We start from the raw sequence: 21,588 nt of genomic DNA on the forward strand, positions 1-21,588 counted from the left end.
ATAGAACACCTTTGGAGAGACCTAAAAATGGCAGTTTGGAGAAGGCTCCCTTCAAGTATCAGGGACATGGAGCAGTTTGCCAAAGAAGAATGGTCTAAAATTCCAGCAGAGCATTATAAGAAACTCCTTAATGGTTACTGGAAGCGGTTGGTCGCAGTTATTTTGGCTAAAGGTTGTGCATCCAAGTATTAGGCTGAGGGTGCCAATACTTTTGTCTGGCCCAGTTTTGGAGTTTTTTGTGAAATGATCAATGTTTTGCTTTTTGCTTCATTCTCTTTTGTGTTTTTTCATTTAAGACAAATTAAATGAAGATAACAATACCAAAGAATTTGTGTTTGCAATCATTTTCAGGAAGAAACGGAGTATTATCTGACAGAATTGCAGGGGTGTCAATACTTTTGGCCACAACTGTAGGTGTGTACAAGGCAATAAACGTAGGAGTCCAGCAGAAAGTATGTGAGTAAGCACACCACATTTAATGAGGCAGTCCAGCAATATTATAAAGGTGGGAAGGCACTCGGCACTTAAAAGTGGAAGTTCAGCTTTATACCGGTGTGGCATTAACAAGAGAAGGTCACTATGTCAACCTTTTAGCCCACACAAACACAGACCTAGATTATGTCAGGATTCTTTACAGGCCACAGCAGTTCCAGGGGTAACTAGCTCCAACTAGAAGTCCAGACAGCAGTTAAGCACAGATAACATCAGGTAGATGCCCAGAGGACTGTAGGCAGCAAAACGAGGAAAGGCAGAGCATCAAGTAATGAGCAGCAGCAGGGAGTTCACCAGCAGAACATCAGAAGCTAAGCAGCCAACAGCAACAAAATAATCAGGCAAAGAGAAATCCCATGTCCACTATTTGTCCAGAGTCACCCACAGATCATCCGCGGAGACTGACATGTGGCGCTTATTTTCAGATAGCAGCACGTCTATTTTTCTTGTGGAAAAAGAAAATTAATTCTATTGATAAATGGCGTAATGAGAACAAAAATCAAAACACCAGAATGACGTCCTTTTTGGCCGCTGCAACAATGCAATATTGATCAAAACATTGCATCTGCCCCAAAACGTTATGAGTTAAAATGATAGATCAGGACACAAAAAGTAAGCCCTTACACAGACCCATATCCAGAAACATGAAAACATAACGGGTGTCAATCTGCCTGTGGGTCTCTTTGGTGTGGTTGAACCCAGAATATATGGGTTCTTCGTGATGAATATATGTGCTCTCTATAAATGTGTGCATGTGCTCTGTGTATTGTGAGGCAGTGAGGTCATTGTATGTTCCCCCCAGAATGCACACAGAGGCATATTGAGGCCATGAGAGGGCATTGCAGTACAAGGAATAGCTGTGGTTGCAATGCAGACTAAAGTAAGTGATGGGTCTTGGACATGCTAGTTGTTCAAGGCAGATTTAGGGAAAACCTACTTGGGTTTTTTGTGTTTGAATCAGACTACAGTATGGTAGTGGTGCAGTCTGTTTCATTCCTGGCCCGGGTTATCCAGGTGGCTGAAGGCCACAGGTTGCTAGTTAAAAGCCCTGCTTTATAAGGTTTGGGTGTGTCAGGGTCAGTGTCAGTCTGGTGTTGGCAGGAGTACAGAGCAGGAGGCTCTGCATTGCTCCTCCTGTATGCAGCAACACAAGCCAGCGGAGCCACACAGACAAGGCAGTTGAGAAGCCTGGCACCCACAGCGTTCGCAGCAGTGCATTCGCCCTTGACAACTGGTCTCGGAGGTGGACTGTGTTGTGCCTGATGGTGAACCGGAGGTAGGCTGTACTCTGCCCGGAGGAGGACTGTCATGTTTAGTGACTTTAAACTGGTGGATCTGGTTTCCAGCTGTGATCTGGAGGATATCGTGTACTGTGTAATGCTGTGAGTAGAACATTAACATGGTGGTGCAGGCGCCCACGGCAACTGGTCTCAAGAGGAGGACTGGCATGTTTAGTGACTGTAAACTGTAGAATACTGTGTACTATGTAAAGCTTTGAGTAGCACATTAACATGGTGGTGCAGTCGCCCGCTGCAACCAGTTAGAGGAGGACTGGCGTGTTTAGTGACTGTAATCCAGAGGATATGTGCCCGGCTGTGATCCGAAGGATATCGTGTGCTGTGTTTATATGAGTTGGACGCTAAGGCTGTTAAGTAAATGCATTAAAGAGACTTTTGTTTGGAACTTTGCTGGGTCACTGCCTCATCACTGCATAAGTGTTCTACCACTGCACTACACTATACATGCATGTGTGCTAAGTATGTGTATACATATGTATTTGTGTGAATGTGCTTGATGTGTAAATTCTTGTGTGTGTATACGTATACATTTGGGTGTGTGCTTGCTGTATATGTGAGTGTGTGTATCATACGGTATGTATCTAGCATCCACATACATAAGAGTTCATAGGTGTAAGCATGTCGGCAATCACCCAAGGAACGAGCAAAATGCTGCTTATTCAGCGGGTGATTTGATTGTTTATGATGAAATCATTGTTCTCCACAGCACATTGCCTGGTGTAAATTGCAGATGTGCTGCTGATAACATGATACTGTATGGGGACAGATTGATCTATTAGTGATCATTTTGTCCCCATCCTTCTTTGTCAGCCGGTGTCAAGAGGCCGGGAAACAAGTGTCGAACAACTTCAATATTGTTGACTGCGATCCTTTAATGGTTTGAGCTCAGTTCATGTAAATGCAATTAAAATATTTGAGTGTGATGGTGCAATATATGCACATTTAGGGCCCTACTTTGTCTAAAACTGACCCTGTACATGTGATACACTGTTTTTCCTTTATATGAGAAGGTAAGATATGCATAGAATGTTTAGCATTCCAAGCTGTTACATTACATTACATGCTGAGCAGATGGATAGTCTATGCTAGATGAGCCATCATACCGCTTATGATAAGTTGTGATGTTAGGACGGTGGAAGAAGAAATTATGCCAATTAAGATTTTAGATTGTAGAATTTTCTGAGTAGAAGTTTTCATGCTCAGCAATAGTGAGATTTTATTTTCTTTTGTGAAGCGTTAAAACAAAGGAACTGAAGACGCTGAGTGATAAAATAACTTTGCAGTCAGACTTAAAAAGGTAATAGGTAAAAGTGAATAAAAGAAAAGTGATGATTACATTAGGATAAGACATGATCTTCATGTTTGAGTGGTTTTTCATTTTTTGGAAAGGTATAAACAAAAGATTAGGTAGAATCAGAAAAATGGGTCAGAGTAACGTTCACTGAATAGTTGGTATAATACCCAGAACAAAAGATAACAGGGATAAAGATAGAATGATACATGCACAGACGTAGATAAAAAAAATGTGATCACCCTGCTGAATGGAACACTAAGACAAGTATAGTTGGTGAGAAGATTTATATTCTGAAAAGTGAAAATTCAAGTTTGGTTCATGACAAATCACCTAAATGAGCATTGGCCCTGATTCATCATTGCATTTGCATCTGTTTTTTGTCTGGTTTTGTGCCTTATTTTTGTTTGCACCCAATTCAATACTTTTTGCACCTTTTTAAAATCTATCTTATATCTGCTTGCCTGTCTTTTTTTATTGTTATTCACATTGTGCACGGAATACATCAATTCCAGATGTTTTTGCCTGATTCATACATTTTTTTAAAACGTTAAAAAATCGGCCACAACTTTATTTCCCACCCCCCGGGATACTTTTAGGTATGCCAAAACATTTGTTTGACTTTTGGCTCAAAAACAATTCAAAATAGGAAAGAAGATCATATTTAACTTTGAAACAAACTTATGAATCGCGTGCGCCACTTTGAGGAATTTGGCATCCAAAATGACAACTAATACCACAAGATAAAAAGGAAAGGGACTTAAAAACCCCACAAATGATGAATTAGGATCAGTGTGTTTCTTCCTCTATGACCGATACTGGTTTTTTTTTACCAGGTTTTGTCCTGCGGAAGAAGTCATGCGTGACCTCGAAACGTGTTGACTTTTAAACCTGTCAAAATAAATGTTTTAATTTCACCACTATTTGGATATCAGCTGCGCATGAGTGATACTTCTGTCTTCCTCACTGTTTTTATTTTTGTCATTCACAATGTATCTCTACATGACAGAGATGTAGCAAATATTCATTCTATTTGTCTTGATCCAGACTGGGTTTTGAGTCCTGTCTTCCCTTGTCCCGGTCTGATCATGTCAGGGGTTAACTTTTCTCAGCCTCAGTCTGGTTTCAGGTTTGCTATTTAGCTACGCTCCATCCTGCAGGCGGTGTCAGCTATAGTTTTGCCTGTGGCGTGTGATCCCTGACTTGCCCTGTGTCTGTTTATTTTCTCTATCGGTCCTGACTCAGTGTTTCCATATTAGTGTGTTGACTCCCTGGCTTTTGACTTGGCTTGTATTCAGACCTGCTTCTGTCTTTTGTCTTTAGATTATCTGCTCCTGACCAGCTCTGACCTCTTCGGCTTATTTATGACCTTGAGTTTGCTTATTCCTTTGGTACTGTGCTACAGTCTATTTTCTGACCTGGCTAGTCTGACTATTCTGCTGCCACCTGGTGGTAGCGATCGCTGCTGCCTTGCAGGCCTGTCCTGGGAGTGTGCAGTCCTTCCTCCACTCTACTGCCAACTAGTGGAGTCTGCACATACCTGCACTGCAGCAGCCTGACACTATTACTGTAGTTACAAGTTATTTTTTACATCTATACTGGCCATAAATTTATAAATTTCCCCTCAATTAGCTGTTGCATAGAAAATATGTAATATTAAATGCTGGCTATTAAAGGGTTGTCCAATACTTGCCCATGTAAAAGAGTTAACAGCTATATTCACCTTTGGTGCTAACGTCATTCCAAGAATGTTGGTGCCTTGTCTCCGGAGGAAGTCAGAAAGCAGCATCAGCTCTCAATTCTTCTACATGTCAGTTTCATCAGAAGAAAATGAGACTGAAGCGACCACTGATTCACTGACATAATGTCACGTGAGACCTGGAAGAGCAGGTGCCAAATTTGCTGCAATAGCCCCAGCACCGGACGGAGATGAGTATAGTTGTTTTTATTTTACATGGGGGAAATATAATGATTGAGAAGGGATTTTCCAAGTAGTTTACAACCCTTTTAAGTTGAATGACTGACCATGTTAATTACCAGATAGACTGTATCTGCCAAGGTTAGAACATGCTTGTGTAAGCTACTTTCCAATCACTCACAAATTGAGGGGGATTCTGACCTAGGAGACCCATCTAAGATACATATGTCGTAACAGAGCTTATGAAACTGGGTTGTCGTTATGAGACAATTCCTTTGTTTTTAGATATTTAGCTAAAGGGCCAATTATATCAAACTACATTTTCAGTTTGCTTCAGTTTTAAAATATATTGTCCTTTTATTGATATGCGATTAGACAGAATTCTCCAAATCAATGCAACTATGTTAGAATGCTTGAATCAAAAACATTTTAAATTTGCTTCATTAATTCTAACTAAATTTCTACAGTGCCTTCATTAAAATACCGCTGATGATTGCAAAATTTATACTCTATTTCGCTTTGATACACATTTTACAGCAAAGCAAAACAACATGCAGCTTTGAAGTGCAAAAGTTCGAACAGTTGGGAAACCAGCTGCAAATGACCTTGAACAAATCATTTCATCTCTGCTTTCTTTCAAGTCAATGAATTCTATAGGCTATGTAGGCAAATATTTCATGATGCTTTTAAATGATCTGCTCTGCTGTTCAGCCCTCGCCTGCATATTAACGCATCGTTGTTATATTTTAGTACAGTATGTTCCAGCCATGTAGCAATACTAGCTTGACAAACAACTGAAATGTTTTGAATGTATTTCTTATATTTATATAATTATCTTTTAACTAGATTATGGCCCAATGCTATCGCATCGGGAGGATGCGATAGCATCACCCCTCTTGCCATGTTAACCCTCAACACACACACTCCTCTCACCTTTCACCATCTCCACTCACTCCTTCACTCCACATACGACCCCTTCTCTCACTCCGTCTCTCATACTCACGCCGTCATCGCCGCTGCTCCACGATCCCCGACATCTTCTTCCGCCGGCGCCATCCTGGATCCAGACGTTGTCCACGCCGGCGACATATTCTTGCGGCGACGCCATCTTGAGTATCATGAAATCCCGCGATAGTCAAGATGGCGTCGCCGCAAGAACATGTCACCGGCGTGGACGACGTCGGGATCCAAAATGGCGTCGGCGAAATCTCGTGACATATTCTTGCGGCGACACCATCTTGAGTATCGCGGGATTTCGCCAATCCAAAATAGCGTCGCCACAGGAACATGTCGCTGGCGTGGATGCCGTCAGGATCCAAAATGGCGTCGGCGAAATCTCGTGAGATTTCGCCAACGCCATTTTGGATCCCGACGTCGTCCACGCCGGCGACATGTTCTTGCGGCGACGCCATCTTGACTATCGCGGGATTTCGCCGATCCAAAATGGCGTCGCCGCAAGAACATGTCGCCGGCGTGGAGGACGTCTGGATCCAGGATGGCGCCGGCGGAAGAAGATGTCGGGGATCGTGGATCAGCGGCGATGACGGCGTGAGTATGAGAGATGGAGTGAGAGAAAGGGTCGTATGTGGAGTGAAAGAGTGAGTGGACGTGAATGGAGATGGTGAAAGGTGAGAGGAGTGTGTGTGTTGAGGGTTAACATGGAAAGAGGTGTGCGGTGACGTCACCGGTTACAACTGGACGGAAGTTGTTACAACCGGAAGCTGCTTAGGGCAATTATTATTATAGATTATTTGTTCAGGGGCCCATTTACATAGGTGTATTATTGATATGTAGAGGAGAGATCATTAGCATAGAACTGGTGGCCTGCTATGGGCTACTACAGTGCATCCATGTTTTTCATTAAATAAATAAATTGTGATATGATCTAATTCATGGTATATTAGTCCTAAAGGCACTGTGTAATGGAAAATCCGTCAACTCTTAATAGACTCAATTCAAGTCATTCGGCTTAGCAGGTCAAAGAGAATGCGCTGATTTTCTCATTTTCACCCATATCTGGCCTTTGTGGCAGAGGCCTATATGTTATGTCCACAGAGTAGCTGCGGGCCAGTGGGGCAAGTTGACAGCAGGTTGATCAGCAAACGAGGTCAATACCAGAGACAGGGACAATGGCAGAATCAACTAGAAGGAATATAGTCATATAATAAGTAGGGGGCAAGTCCAGGGTAGTCATATTTTAAGCCAAAGAGATGTATGGCAGTATAGGGTCTTGTCCAATAAGGAATCTGAGGGGTTAAACATGAGAGTGGTGAATTCAGTAGCCAGGGCAATATTATAGAATATCAGTCAGGAAAAAGAGTGCACTAAGGTGTTTAGATAGGGTATCATGCATGAGCTGCCATTAGCCACCAAACCAGTGGTTTTCTACTGACCAGTTAGAGGTAACAAATTTAAATTCATGAATATATATATATATATATATATATACACTCACTGGCCACTTTATTAGGTACACCATGCTAGTAAGGGGTTGGACCCCCTTTTGCCTTTAGAACTGCCTCAATTCTTCATGGCAGAGATTCAACAAGGTGCTGGAAGCATTCCTCAGAGAATTTGGACCATATTGACATGATGGCATCACACAGTTGGCGCAGATTTGTCGGCTGCACATCCCTGATGCGAATCTCCCGTTCCACCACATCCCAAAGATGCTCTATTGGATTGAGATCTGGTGACTGAGGAGGCCATTTGAGTACAGTAAACTCATTGTCATGTTCAAGAAACCAATCTGAGATGATTCGAGCTTTATGACATGGCGCATTATCCTGCTGAAAGTAGCCATCAGATGTTGGGTACATTGTGGTCATAAAGGGATGGACATGGTCAGCAACAATACTCAGGTAGGCTGTGGCGTTGCAACGATGCTCAATTGGTACCAAGGGGCCCAAAGAGTGCCCAGAAAAAATTCCCCACACCATGACACCACCACCACCAGCCTGAACCGTTGATACAAGGCAGGATGGATCCATGCTTTCATGTTGTTTACGCCAAATTCTGACCCTACCATCCGAATGTCGCAGCAGAAATCGAGACTCATCAGACCAGGCAACGTTTTTCCAATCTTCTACTGTCCAATTTCGATGAGCTTGTGCAAATTGTAGCCTCAGTTTCCTGTTCTTAGCTGAGAGGAGTGGTACCCAGTGTGGTCTTCTGCTGCTGTAGCCCATCTGCCTCAAAGTTCGACGCACTGTGCGTTCAGAGATGCTCTTCTGCCTACCTTGGTTGTAACGGGTGGCAATTTGAGTCACTGTTGCCTTTCTATCAGCTCGAACCAGTCTGCCCATTCTCCTCTGACCTCTGGCATCAACATGGCATTTCCGGCCACAGAACTGCCGCTCACTGGATTTTTTTTCTTTTTCGGACCATTCTCTGTAAACCCTAGAGATGGTTGTGCGTGAAAATCCCAGTAGATCAGCAGTTTCTGAAATTCTCAGACCAGCCCTTCTGGCACCAACAATCATGCCACGTTCAAAGGCACTCAAATCACCTTTCTTCCCCATACTGATGCTCGGTTTGAACTGCAGGAGATTGTCTTGACCATGTCTACATGCCTAAATGCACTGAGTTGCCGCCATGTGATTGGCTGATTAGAAATTAAGTCTTAACACACAGTTGGACAGGTGTACCTAATAAAGTGGCCAGTGAGTGTATATATATGTATCTGACTAAGTAACTGTGTGTCAATCACACTGCCAGCAAGAGTAGCCAAGCCCAGAGGAGGTCAGGGGTCAAGCATGCCACACTGCAGATGGAGAGATAACTTCCAACATAGCTTCATGAACTAGGTGACTGACCTGCTGCCTCACTCTCTCCATCTCAGCCAACATAGAGTAGTGGAAGGCCAGTATGTCACATATTTCTTTTAGAGCAGCATACAGAGCCTTTCAATGGCGCCATATGTCCCCACAGAATATACCTATGCTTCGTCTTATAGAACCTTATGAAATTCATTCCACATTAAACTCATGTCACTGCTTTGGGTATTGAAAAAAGTTCCTGTTACTACTTTGAAACTAACATTAGGTTTGGTAGTGGCTGTAGATAGGATGTAATGGTTTATGGATTTATTTTTAGTTTAATTATAGCTGGTAAACCTTAAAGGAAACCTGTCAACAGGATTGTGCTCAGTAACCTACAGACACTTTCAGGTGATTAAAATGATACCTTGGTTAATGAAATCTGGTTGTTGTTTAATCTTTATTTTCAGTTTTGAGTTAATGATATGCTCGTGCTTCTTCCTCAGTGCCGAAGCGTGTCACACGGAGGACATTAATGTGTGTTCTCCATGTGCACGTGTGCGGGACGTTTGGCCATCTGTGCTTACGGTAAAAAATGGACATGTCTATGTGTGGGGCACACATGGACACCCCGTCCGTGGAAACACACAGACATGTGCACACACTAGTGTTGAGCATTCCGATACCGCAAGTATCGGGTATCGGCCGATACTTGCTGTATCGGAATTCCGATACCGACTTCCGATATTTTTTCAATATCGGAATTCGGCATCGGAATCGGAAGTTCAGTTGATTGACGGCCTGACGTCATCATGATGCGCGGTGTGTGCGCATCATGATGCGCCGTCATTTCGGGCCTTCCGGGGGTCTCTGCCGGCCTGCCGGGGGGCTGTGCCGGCCTGCCGGGGGGCTGTGTGGACTGCCCGGGGTCTGTACCGGCCTGCCGGGGGGCTGTGCCGGCCTGCCGGTGGTCTGTGCACCCTGTGGGGGTCTGTACCGGCCTGCCGGGGGGCTGTGCTGATGTCCGGGGGTCTGTGCAAGCATCGTCCGATGGGACTACAAGTCCCATCGGGCGATGCCTGCTACCATGACAGTGATTGACACATTAGCCAATGATGGGACAGTAGTAGTCCCATCATCCGGCTAATGTGTTAAATGTTAAAAAAAAAAAAAAAAAAAAAAAAATACTACATACATACTACATGCATGCTACATACATACTACATGCTACATACATACTACATATATACTACATACATACTACATACATGCTACATACATACTACATGCATGCTACATACATACTACATATATACTACATACATACTACATACATACTGCATGCTACATACATACTACATACATACTACATACATACTACATATATACTACATGCATGCTACATACATACTACATGCTACATACATACCACATACATACTACATATATACTACATGCTACATACATACTACATATATACTACATACATACTACATACATACTGCATGCTACATACATACTACATACATACTACATACATACTACATATATACTACATGCATGCTACATACATACTACATGCTACATACATACCACATACATACTACATATATACTACATGCATGCTACATACATACTACATGCTACATACATACCACATATATACTACATACATACTACATATATACTGCATGCTACATACATACTACATATATACTACATGCATGCTACATACATACTACATGCTACATACATAACACATATATACTACATACATACTACATACATACTACATGCTACATGCATACTACATGCTACATATATACTACATGCATGCTACATACATACTACATATATACTACATGCATGCTACATACATACTACATGCTACATGCATGCTACATACATACTACATACATACTACATGCTACATGCATACCACATATATACTACATACATACAATACATTCATACAATACATACATAGACATACAGTACATATAACATAGAGTAACATACTTACCAATACTTGTCACATTGTTCCCCGAAGCCATTGTCGTCTACGGAATAAATATTAACATAACAAACCACAAAAATACTCACCCACGATCCGAAGCAGTCCACGAGTGTGTCCCACGACGATCTTGGGTAGAGAACGGCAGCATCAGATGATGCTGCCGTTCTCTACGGGCTGCAGGAATCCAATGACGGAAGGTAGGTATCCTTCCGCACTGTATTCCTCCGCCACTTAAAAAAAAAAAGTCCCTAGTCTCACTTTATGCCATTGCTGTGTGGGAAATTCCCACGCAGCAATGGCATAAAGTGAGACTAGGGACTTTTTTTTTTTAAGTGGCGGAGGAATACAGTGCGGAAGGATACCTACCTTCCGTCATTGGATTCCTGCAGCCCGTAGAGAACGGCAGCATCATCTGATGCTGCAGTTCTCTACCCAAGATCGTCGTGGGACACACTCGTGGACTGCTTCGGATCGTGGGTGAGTATTTTTGTGGTTTGTTATGTTAATATTTATTCCGTAGACGACAATGGCTTCGGGGAACAATGTGACAAGTATTGGTAAGTATGTTACTCTATGTTATATGTACTGTATGTCTATGTATGTATTGTATGAATGTATTGTATGTATGTAGTATATATGTGGTATGTATGTAGCATGTAGTATGTATGTAGTATGTATGTAGCATGCATGTAGCATGTAGTATGTATGTAGCATGCATGTAGTATATATGTAGTATGTATGTAGCATGCATGTAGTATATATGTAGTATGTATGTAGCATGTAGTATGTATGTAGCATGTAGTATGTATGTAGTATGTATGTAGTATGTATGTGGTATGTATGTAGCATGTAGTATGTATGTAGCATGCATGTAGTATATATGTAGCATGTATGTGGTATGTATGTAGCATGTAGTATGTATGTAGTATGTATGTGGTATGTATGTAGCATGCAGTATGTATGTAGCATGCATGTAGTATATATGTAGTATGTATGTAGCATGTATGTAGTATGTAGTATGAATGTAGCATGTATGTAGTATGCATGTTGTATGTATGTAGCATGTAATTTTTTTTTTTTTTTTTTTACATTTAACACATTAGCCGGATGATGGGACTACTACTGTCCCATCATTGGCTAATGTGTCAATCACTGTCATGGTAGCAGGCATCGCCCGATGGGACTTGTAGTCCCATCGGACGATGCCTGCACAGACCCCCGGAGCCTGCATAGCCCCCCGGCAGGCCGGCACAGCCCCCCGGCAGGCCGGCACAGCCCCCCGGAGCCGGCACAGCCCCCCGGCAGGCCGGCACAGCCCCCCGGCAGGCCGGCACAGCCCCCCGGAGCCTGCACAGACCACCGGCAGGCCGGCACAGACCACCGGAGCCTGCACAGACCCCCTGGCAGGCCGGCACAGCCCCCCGAAAGGCCCGTACAGACCCCAGAGAGGCTGTACAAGGGCAGGAAAGGGTTTTTCTTATTCCGATACCGGAAGTCCCATAGACTTGAATGGGACTTCCGGTATCGGAATCGGCGATACCGATACTTTTTTTAAAGATCGGCCGATACCATCCGATACGATACTTTGAAGTATCGGACGGTATCGCTCAACTCTAGCACACACCCATTCACTTGAATGGCTCTACGTGTGTGTCTCCGGTACGTGTGAAAACGGTCACCACATGTTCCGGAGACATGGATGTTGGAAAGAGACCTAAGAGAGAGTGAGAAGAGAAGATTCACTCTGATATACTAGGCATAAATAGGTATTGCATGGTCTGAATTTAGCAAAATGAGTGTATATTATATTAAATTTTTCTTATAGTGATGGGGAATGGAAAAACTGTTGTCACGGATAAGATTTACCAGGTATGAAACGACCCACCAGTAGGTCGGTCATCAACAACACAACAAACAGGGGAACACCGGGGTCACAATTACAATGGTGGGCCCTGTGATAGGGAACGAGGAATGGACACCTCCTGCACTCTCCTAAGGATTTGACCTGGTCTTCCTGAAGTCCCTACACGGCTTCTTTCAAACTGTCGCTGAGCAGCATACCTTAGCCCTTACTTGCCCTGCACCTATCCCTAAGTAGGGAATTGGCAAGTGCGGACACTGGTCCCACCACTGCACTAATACAACACCAAGGGAAGATATGACAGACAAGTTAAAGACAAACAACACTTAGATTTCTGCTGTAAAGCACTGCACAGCAGGATCACGACACCAGATACACCATGAGCAGCTGAGGCACCACACTTCCAGCAAGCTCCTTCTCCTCAACATGGTCACTGTAGAATTACCTCTAACACCGACAGCTGATGCATCAGGTAACCTTTTGAAGGCAGGTAGGAGTGGTTACCACCTGCCTCAGCAAACTAAACAACCATGTAATTACACCAGTGGCCACCTGGGGAAAAACTGACATTTACCCCTGATGGCCTGAAAGGAAAAATGTATATGTGAGAATCCAGATCTGCCACGGATCCAAAAATGGATCTTGACAACTGTACTGTTTTATAGAAGGGTTTTCTAGAAAAAAAACACTTTTCATTTATTTATTCATTTTGCAGATGTACTTTTACCATGCTTCATGAAAATACAAAAAAAAGAGAAATAGAGGTTGTGCTATAGCTATATCTTATACTCGATATGCATAATCTCCAGGCTATCTTGTGTTTTAATAAAGCATAACCATTGAGGAAGTAAGCACTTCTAACTAATCTTTCTTGAAGCATGTCACTATTGTATAAAGAAAAAAGCAATGAGATAAATAATAAATACAAAGGTTATACAATAAAAACATTATACTACACTACAAAAAAAAGTTGTAGCCATGTCTTCTATACTTGGTTCAAGAGTACTTTGGTTTTATAATCTTTAAATATATCATTTATCATATGTCTTCTGTCTTTTTACATTAGCATGCTTCAAGATTGACAAGAATGGTTCAAAATATTTAATGATTATTTAGAATCTATAACCTAGATATCTTAGAAGGGTTTGAGTGTTAGATCTTAATGGTAACCGGACAGCTGATACATAGTTTAGTCCCTTCACCAGCTTGCAATTTTCTATTTTTGCGTTTTTAATTTTTGCTCGCCTTCTTCCCAGAGACATTACTTTTTTATTTCTCCATTAATATGGCCATGTGAGGGCTTGCTTTTTGCGGGATGAGTTATGCTTTTGTATGACACCACTGATTTTACCTTATGCTGTACTGGAAAACGGGGAAAAATTCCAAGTGCGGTGAAATTGGAAAAAAGTGCAATTCCACAATTGTTTTTTTTTTATTTTCCATATTCCCTAAATGCTAAAACTGATCTGCCATTATGATTCTCCAGGTCATTAAGAGCTCACAGATACTAAACATGTATAAGTTTTTTTTTTATCTAAGTGGTGAAAAAAATTCCAACATTTGTTCGAAAAAAAATTTTTTTTTCGAGATGTGGGGCTGGGTGAGGGCTTATTATTTGCGTGGAGAGCGGACACTTTTATTGATAAAATTTTGGAGTAGATACAATGTTTTAATCGTCCGTTATTGCATTTTATTGCAATGCTGCGGTGACCCAAAAAATTTAATTCTAGAGTTTTGATTTTTTGTTCTCGTTACACCATTTACCTATTGGATTAATTTACTTTTTATTTTGATGGGACATTTATGAATGCATACTAAATGAATGTATTTTTCTTTTTTATTGTTTTATTTTGAATGGGGCAAAAACTTTTATATGTTTAAAGTTTTCTTAAATATTTTGTAAAACTTTTTTTTTCTACTTTTTACTTGCTTAAGTAGTCCCCTTAGGAGACTTGAAGCTGCGATCTTCCTATTCCTTGTAATATGTACATAGCATGGCTTCAGCACCGCTATGTGTAGCAGAAATCATCATCTCCTATGAATGCTGGCTGTCATGACAACCCATCAATGCCCCGCGCATCGATGGGCAGGCCTTATGATGCGCTTCTGAAGCCCTGGAGTTAAATCGCACTGTCAGAGATTTCACATGTTAACAGCTGCAAATGGATCGCGATTCCACCTGCGGCTGTTAGAGTCACGTGACAGCTGATCAAATCAGCTATTATATGCCAGGAAAAGTGCAGGCTCAGGGCTGGAGCCCACATCAAAGGTTATAAAGGGATAAAATTGTGCAGGAACCAAGCTTCACTGGAGACTAGTTGGACAGAGCGGTCCCCAACGGCTTCTCCCTCCTGCTCCCTTGGAGTGACAGGTCTCTCCCAATATACGCACATAGGGACCTGTTACTCTAGGGCAGCAGGAGGCAAGAAAATGCCAGGACAGGCCTGTCTGACCAGTTTCAAGTGCAGGTCATTCCCTTGCAGCAATTTGACTGTTTTCTCTGTAACGCAGCAGCATTTTAGAGTCAAACATACTTGGTTGAGATCACAGAATCAATGCCACGTCACGGCAATCCTCGTAGTGGGTCCTATCGCCCTAACGGAGCAGAGCCATGCGCTTAATTGTGTCTTTGTACCCCAATATTTGGTATTCTATTAAATATTATTCTGTGATATACTGTTTTAATTATTGTAATAAAAATATTTTATATCTTCATAATTTTGATTTTACTCCTTCATTTTTCTCTATTGGTTTGTGGTGTTCGTTCTTCAATGGATCATATTTAGAATTTGTGTGGAATTTGATTGGTTCTCCATAAAATATCAAGAGCATGGGGGTGACCAAGTCAAGGTTTTATATCCACACTTGAAATTCATCTTCTTTCTCACTTCTTCCTTTTTGTATAAGGATGCTTTCACACTGCATTTCTTGCCATATTCAGTAGTCCCATCGGGGTTTACATTCAAACTCCCACAAAATGGCTTTCAGGCATATGCACCTCCAGGGTGTTTGACAATAATGGTGCAAATGGAGTCACCGTAGGCTGTGCTGGAGGCGGACACTCAAACATAGCCTAGCACGTCTAGATGTCCACCTCCACTAGTCATAGACGTCTAAAAATTATGCATGAGAGAGCACACGTTATCTCCGTTTGCACCATTATAGTCAACAGCCCCGGCGGTGCATACGTCCGAATCCAGTTTTGAGGGGGGCTTCAACATAAGGCTCAATGGGACACTGATCATGGTGAAAAATGTAGTGTGAAAGGGGTCTAAAGAGTAATAATTTTTTATTTTTTCTGCATAAAACAATAATACACATGAAAATAGGCAACTTAGCAATATATCTTATTGGAGAAGTTGGTTTTTTCAGCTTCCTGGATTGATCTTTTATTCCCATATTATTGGTAAAATCTGTACTTTGATGATCAATTTCCCCATTGTGGAGATATGAGAAGATGGTGCTTTTGAAATTCTATGGAGAAGGGAGTGGAGGAGGGAAACAGGCATTATGCTCCAAGTTCTCCTGAAATGACCGGTACAGTTCTCCATAGAACTTAATAATCACCAACTGCCATCCCTTATTTCAGTAATTTGAAAATCTGTAATGACTTGTTGTAAGTTGTTATGGTCAGTGTGGTCGTCTTTCCATTTCGCTCCTATAGAGTGTAAGCTCTTATGATGACCAGGGTTCTCTCTCTCTTTCTCACTCCTGTATAATGTAAGCTGTTATGTCAGCGGGGTCCTATTTCTCTTTTTCTCTCCTGTATAGTGTAAGCTGTTATGGTTAGTGTGGTCGTCTCTCCCTCTCTCCTGTATACTGTAAGCTGTTATGGTCAATGTGGTAATCTCTCCCTTTCTCTACTGTAGAGTGTAAGCTCTTTCGGTCAGCGGGGTCCTCTCTCCCCTGTGTAGTGTAAGCTGTTATGGTCAGTGTGGTCATCTCTCCCCCTCGCTCCTGTAGAGTGCAAGCTCTTTTGGTCATTGGGGTCCTCTCTCTGCTTCTCTCCCCTGTATAGTGTAAGCTGTTATGATCAGTGGGGTCGTCTCTCCCTCTCTCCTGTATAGTGTAAGCTGTTATGATCAGTGGGGTCCTTTCTCTCTCTCTCTCCTGTAGAGTATAAGCTCTTTAGGTCATCGGGGGTCCTCTCTCTCTTTCTCGCCCCTGCATAGTGTAAGCTGTTATGATCAGTGGGGTCCTCTCTCTCCTGTGTAGTGTAAGCTGTTATGATCAGTGGGGTCCTCTCTCCCTCTCTCTCCTGTGTAATGTAAGCTGTTATGATCAGTGGGGTCCTCTCTCCCTCTCTCTCCTGTGTAATGTAAGCTGTTATGGTCAGTGGGGTCCTCTCTCCCTTTCTCTCCTGTGTAGTGTAAGCTGTTATGGTCAGTGGGGTCCTCTCTCCCTCTCTCTCCTGTGTAGTGTAAGCTGTTATGATCAGTGGGGTCCTCTCTCTCTCTCTCTCTCTCTCTCCTGTATATTGTAAGCTGTTATGATCAGTGGGGTCCTCTCTCCCTCTCTCTCCTGTGTAGTGTAAGCTGTTATGGTCAGTGTGGTCATCTCTCCCTCTCTCCTGTAGAGTGTAAGCTCTTTTGGCCTTCGGGGGTCCTCTCTCTCTCTTTCTCGCTCCTATGTAAGTGTAAGCTGTTATGGTCAGTGGGGTCCTCTCTCCCTCTCTCTCCTGTGTAGTGTAAGCTGTTATGATCAGTGGGGTCCTCTCTCCCTCTCTCTCCTGTGTAGTGTAAGCCGTTATGATCAGTGGGGTCCTCTCTCCCTCTCTCTCCTGGGTAGTGTAAGCTGTTATGATCAGTGGGGTCCTCTCTCCCTCTCTCCTGTGTAGTGTAAGCTGTTATGGTCAGTGTGGTCATCTCTCCCTCTCTCCTGTAGAGTGTAAGCTCTTTTGGCCTTCGGGGGTCCTCTCTCTCTTTCTCGCTCCTATGTAAGTGTAAGCTGTTATGGTCAGTGGGGTCCTCTCTCCCTCTCTCTCCTGTGTAGTGTAAGCTGTTATGATCAGTGGGGTCCTCTCTCCCTCTCTCTCCTGTGTAGTGTAAGCCGTTATGATCAGTGGGGTCCTCTCTCCCTCTCTCTCCTGGGTAGTGTAAGCTGTTATGATCAGTGGGGTCCTCTCTCCCTCTCTCCTGTGTAGTGTAAGCTGCTATGATCAGTGGGGTCCTCTCTCCCTCTCTCTCCTGTGTAGTGTAAGCTGCTATGATCAGTGGGGTCCTCTCTCCCTCTCTCTCCTGTGTAGTGTAAGCCGTTATGATCAGTGGGGTCCTCTCTCCCTCTCTCTCCTGTGTAGTGTAAGCCGTTATGATCAGTGGGGTCCTCTCTCCCTCTCTCTCCTGGGTAGTGTAAGCTGTTATGATCAGTGGGGTCCTCTCTCCCTCTCTCCTGTGTAGTGTAAGCTGCTATGATCAGTGGGGTCCTCTCTCCCTCTCTCTCCTGTGTAGTGTAAGCTGTTATGATCAGTGGGGTCCTCTCTCCCTCTCTCTCCTGTGTAGTGTAAGCCGTTATGATCAGTGGGGTCCTCTCTCCCTCTCTCTCCTGGGTAGTGTAAGCTGTTATGATCAGTGGGGTCCTCTCTCCCTCTCTCCTGTGTAGTGTAAGCTGCTATGATCAGTGGGGTCCTCTCTCCCTCTCTCTCCTGTGTAGTGTAAGCTGTTATGATCAGTGGGGTCCTCTCTCCCTCTCTCCTGTGTAGTGTAAGCTGCTATGATCAGTGGGGTCCTCTCTCCCTCTCTCTCCTGTGTAGTGTAAGCTGCTATGATCAGTGGGGTCCTCTCTCTCTCTCTCTCCTGTATAGTGTAAGCAGTTATGGTCAGTAGGGTTGTCTCTCTCTCTCTCTCCTGTGTAGTGTAAGCTGTTATGGTCAGTGGGGTCCTCTCTCCCTCTCTCTCCTGTGTAGTGTAAGCCGTTATGATCAGTGGGGTCCTCTCTCCCTCTCTCTCCTGTGTAGTGTAAGCTGTTATGATCAGTGGGGTCCTCTCTCTTTCTCTCTCCTGTGTAGTGTAAGCTGTTATGGTCAGTAAGGTTGTCTCTCTCTCTCTCTCCTGTGTAGTGTAAGCTGTTATGGTCAGTGGGGTCCTCTCTCCCTCTCTCTCCTGTGTAGTGTAAGCCGTTATGATCAGTGGGGTCCTCTCTCCCTCTCTCTCCTGTGTAGTGTAAGCTGTTATGATCAGTGGGGTCCTCTCTCTCTCTCTCTCCTGTGTAGTGTAAGCTGTTATGGTCAGTAGGGTTGTCTCTCTCTCTCTCTCCTGTGTAGTGTAAGCTGTTATGGTCAGTGGGGTCCTCTCTCCCTCTCTCTCCTGTGTAGTGTAAGCCGTTATGATCAGTGGGGTCCTCTCTCCCTCTCTCTCCTGTGTAGTGTAAGCTGTTATGATCAGTGGGGTCCTCTCTCTTTCTCTCTCCTGTGTAGTGTAAGCTGTTATGATCAGTGGGGTCCTCTCTCCCTCTCTCTCCTGTGTAGTGTAAGCTGTTATGATCAGTGGGGTCCTCTCTCCCTCTCTCTCCTGTGTAGTGTAAGCTGTTATGATCAGTGGGGTCCTCTCTCCCTCTCTCCTGTAGAGTGTAAGCTCTTTTGGCCTTCGGGGGTCCTCTCTCTCTTTCTCGCTCCTGTGTAAGTGTAAGCTGTTATGGTCAGTGGGGTCCTCTCTCCCTCTCTCTCCTGTGTAGTGTAAGCCGTTATTATCAGTGGGGTCCTCTCTCCCTCTCTCTCCTGCGTAGTGTAAGCTGTTATGATCAGTGGGGTCCTCTCTCCCTCTCTCCTGTGTAGTGTAAGCTGCTATGATCAGTGGGGTCCTCTCTCTCTCTCTCTCCTGTGTAGTGTAAGCTGTTATGGTCAGTGTGGTCATCTCTCCCTCTCTCTCCTGTGTAGTGTAAGCTGTTATGGTCAGTAGGGTTGTATCTTTCTCTCTCTCTCTCTCTCCTGTGTAGTGTAAGCTGTTATGATCAGTGGGGTCCTCTCTCCCTCTCTCTCCTGTGTAGTGTAAGCCGTTATGATAAGTGGGGTCCTCTCTCCCTCTCTCTCCTGTGTAGTGTAAGCTGTTATGGTCAGTGTGGTCATCTCTCCCTCTCCTGTGTAGTGTAAGCTGTTATGGTCAGTAGGGTCCTCTCTCCCTCTCTCTCCTGTGTAGTGTAAGCTGCTATGATCAGTGGGGTCCTCTCTCTCTCTCTCCTGTGTAGTGTAAGCCGTTATGATCAGTGGGGTCCTCTCTCCCTCTCTCTCCTGTGTAGTGTAAGCTGTTATGATCAGTGGGGTCCTCTCTCTTTCTCTCTCCTGTGTAGTGTAAGCTGTTATGGTCAGTGGGGTCCTCTCTCTCTCTCTCTCTCTCCTGTGTAGTGTAAGCTGTTATGATCAGTGGGGTCCTCTCTCCTTCTCTCTCCTGTGTAGTGTAAGCTGTTATGATCAGTGGGGTCCTCTCTCTCTCTCTCTCCTGTGTAGTGTAAGCTGCTATGATCAGTGGGGTCCTCTCTCTCTCTCTCTCTCTCCTGTGTAGTGTAAGCTGTTATGATCAGTGGGGTCCTCTCTCCCTCTCTCTCCTGTGTAGTGTAAGCTGTTATGATCAGTGGGGTCCTCTCTCCCTCTCTCCTGTGTAGTGTAAGCTGTTATGATCAGTGGGGTCCTCTCTCCCTCTCTCCTGTATATTGTAAGCTGTTATGATCAGTGGGGTCCTCTCTCCCTCTCTCTCCTGTGTAGTGTAAGCTGCTATGATCAGTGGGGTCCTCTCTCTCTCTCTCTCCTGTGTAGTGTAAGCCGTTATGATCAGTGGGGTCCTCTCTCCCTCTCTCTCCTGTGTAGTGTAAGCTGTTATGATCAGTGGGGTCCTCTCTCCCTCTCTCCTGTGTAGTGTAAGCTGCTATGATCAGTGGGGTCCTCTCTCTCTCTCTCTCCTGTGTAGTGTAAGCTGTTATGGTCAGTGTGGTCATCTCTCCCTCTCTCTCCTGTGTAGTGTAAGCTGTTATGGTCAGTAGGGTTGTCTCTCTCTCTCTCTCTCCTGTGTAGTCTAAGCTGTTATGATCAGTGGGGTCCTCTCTCCCTCTCTCTCCTGTGTAGTGTAAGCAGTTATGATCAGTGGGGTCCTCTCTCCCTCTCTCTCCTGTGTAGTGTAAGCTGTTATGGTCAGTGTGGTCATCTCTCCCTCTCCTGTGTAGTGTAAGCTGTTATGGTCAGTAGGGTTGTCTCTCTCTCCTGTGTAGTGTAAGCTGTTATGATCAGTGGGGTCCTCTCTCCCTCTCTCTCCTGTGTAGTGTAAGCCGTTATGATCAGTGGGGTCCTCTCTCCCTCTCTCTCCTGTGTAGTGTAAGCTGTTATGGTCAGTGTGGTCCTCTCTCCCTCTCTCTCCTGTGTAGTGTAAGCTGTTATGGTCAGTGTGGTCATCTCTCCCTCTCCTGTGTAGTGTAAGCTGTTATGGTCAGTAGGGTTGTCTCTCTCTCTCTCTCTCTCTCTCCTGTGTAGTGTAAGCTGTTATGATCAGTGGGGTCCTCTCTCCCTCTCTCCTGTGTAGTGTAAGCTGCTATGATCAGTAGGGTTGTCTCTCTCTCTCTCTCCTGTGTAGTATAAGCTGTTATGGTCAGTAGGGTTGTCTCTCTCTCTCTCTCTCTCTCTCTCCTGTGTAGTGTAAGCTGTTATGGTCAGTGGGGTCCTCTCTCCCTCTCTCTCCTGTGTAGTGTAAACTGTTATGGTCAGTAGGGTTGTCTCTCTCTCTCTCTCCTGTGTAGTGTAAGCTGTTATGGTCAGTGGGGTCCTCTCTCCCTCTCTCTCCTTCTGTAGTGTAAACTGTTATGGTCAGTAGGGTTGTCTCTCTCTCTCTCTCCTGTGGTGTGTAAACTTTTATGGTCAGCAAGTTCTCTCTCCTCTCCCTCACATATATTTTCCAGACAATTACAAGCTTTCCAGTATTGAAATTCTTGTGAATTTATTCACCGCAAATCAATTTTTTTTATGGAACATTCAGTA

At 43.9% G+C, this 21,588-nt stretch overlaps 1 protein-coding gene across 2 annotated transcripts in view; it reads right to left on the bottom strand.

Moving 5' to 3' along the window:
• The window catches only part of GABRA5 (gamma-aminobutyric acid type A receptor subunit alpha5), a 377,180-nt gene that overhangs the window by 348,830 nt on the left and 6,762 nt on the right, over positions 1-21,588 (bottom strand). The gene's annotated exons all lie outside the window — the stretch shown is intronic.

The sequence above is a fragment of the Dendrobates tinctorius genome, unplaced genomic scaffold (assembly GCF_039654945.1).
Source record: "Dendrobates tinctorius isolate UK_male_01 unplaced genomic scaffold, ASM3965494v1 ptg000121l, whole genome shotgun sequence".
Taxonomy (NCBI): Eukaryota; Metazoa; Chordata; class Amphibia; order Anura; family Dendrobatidae; genus Dendrobates; species Dendrobates tinctorius.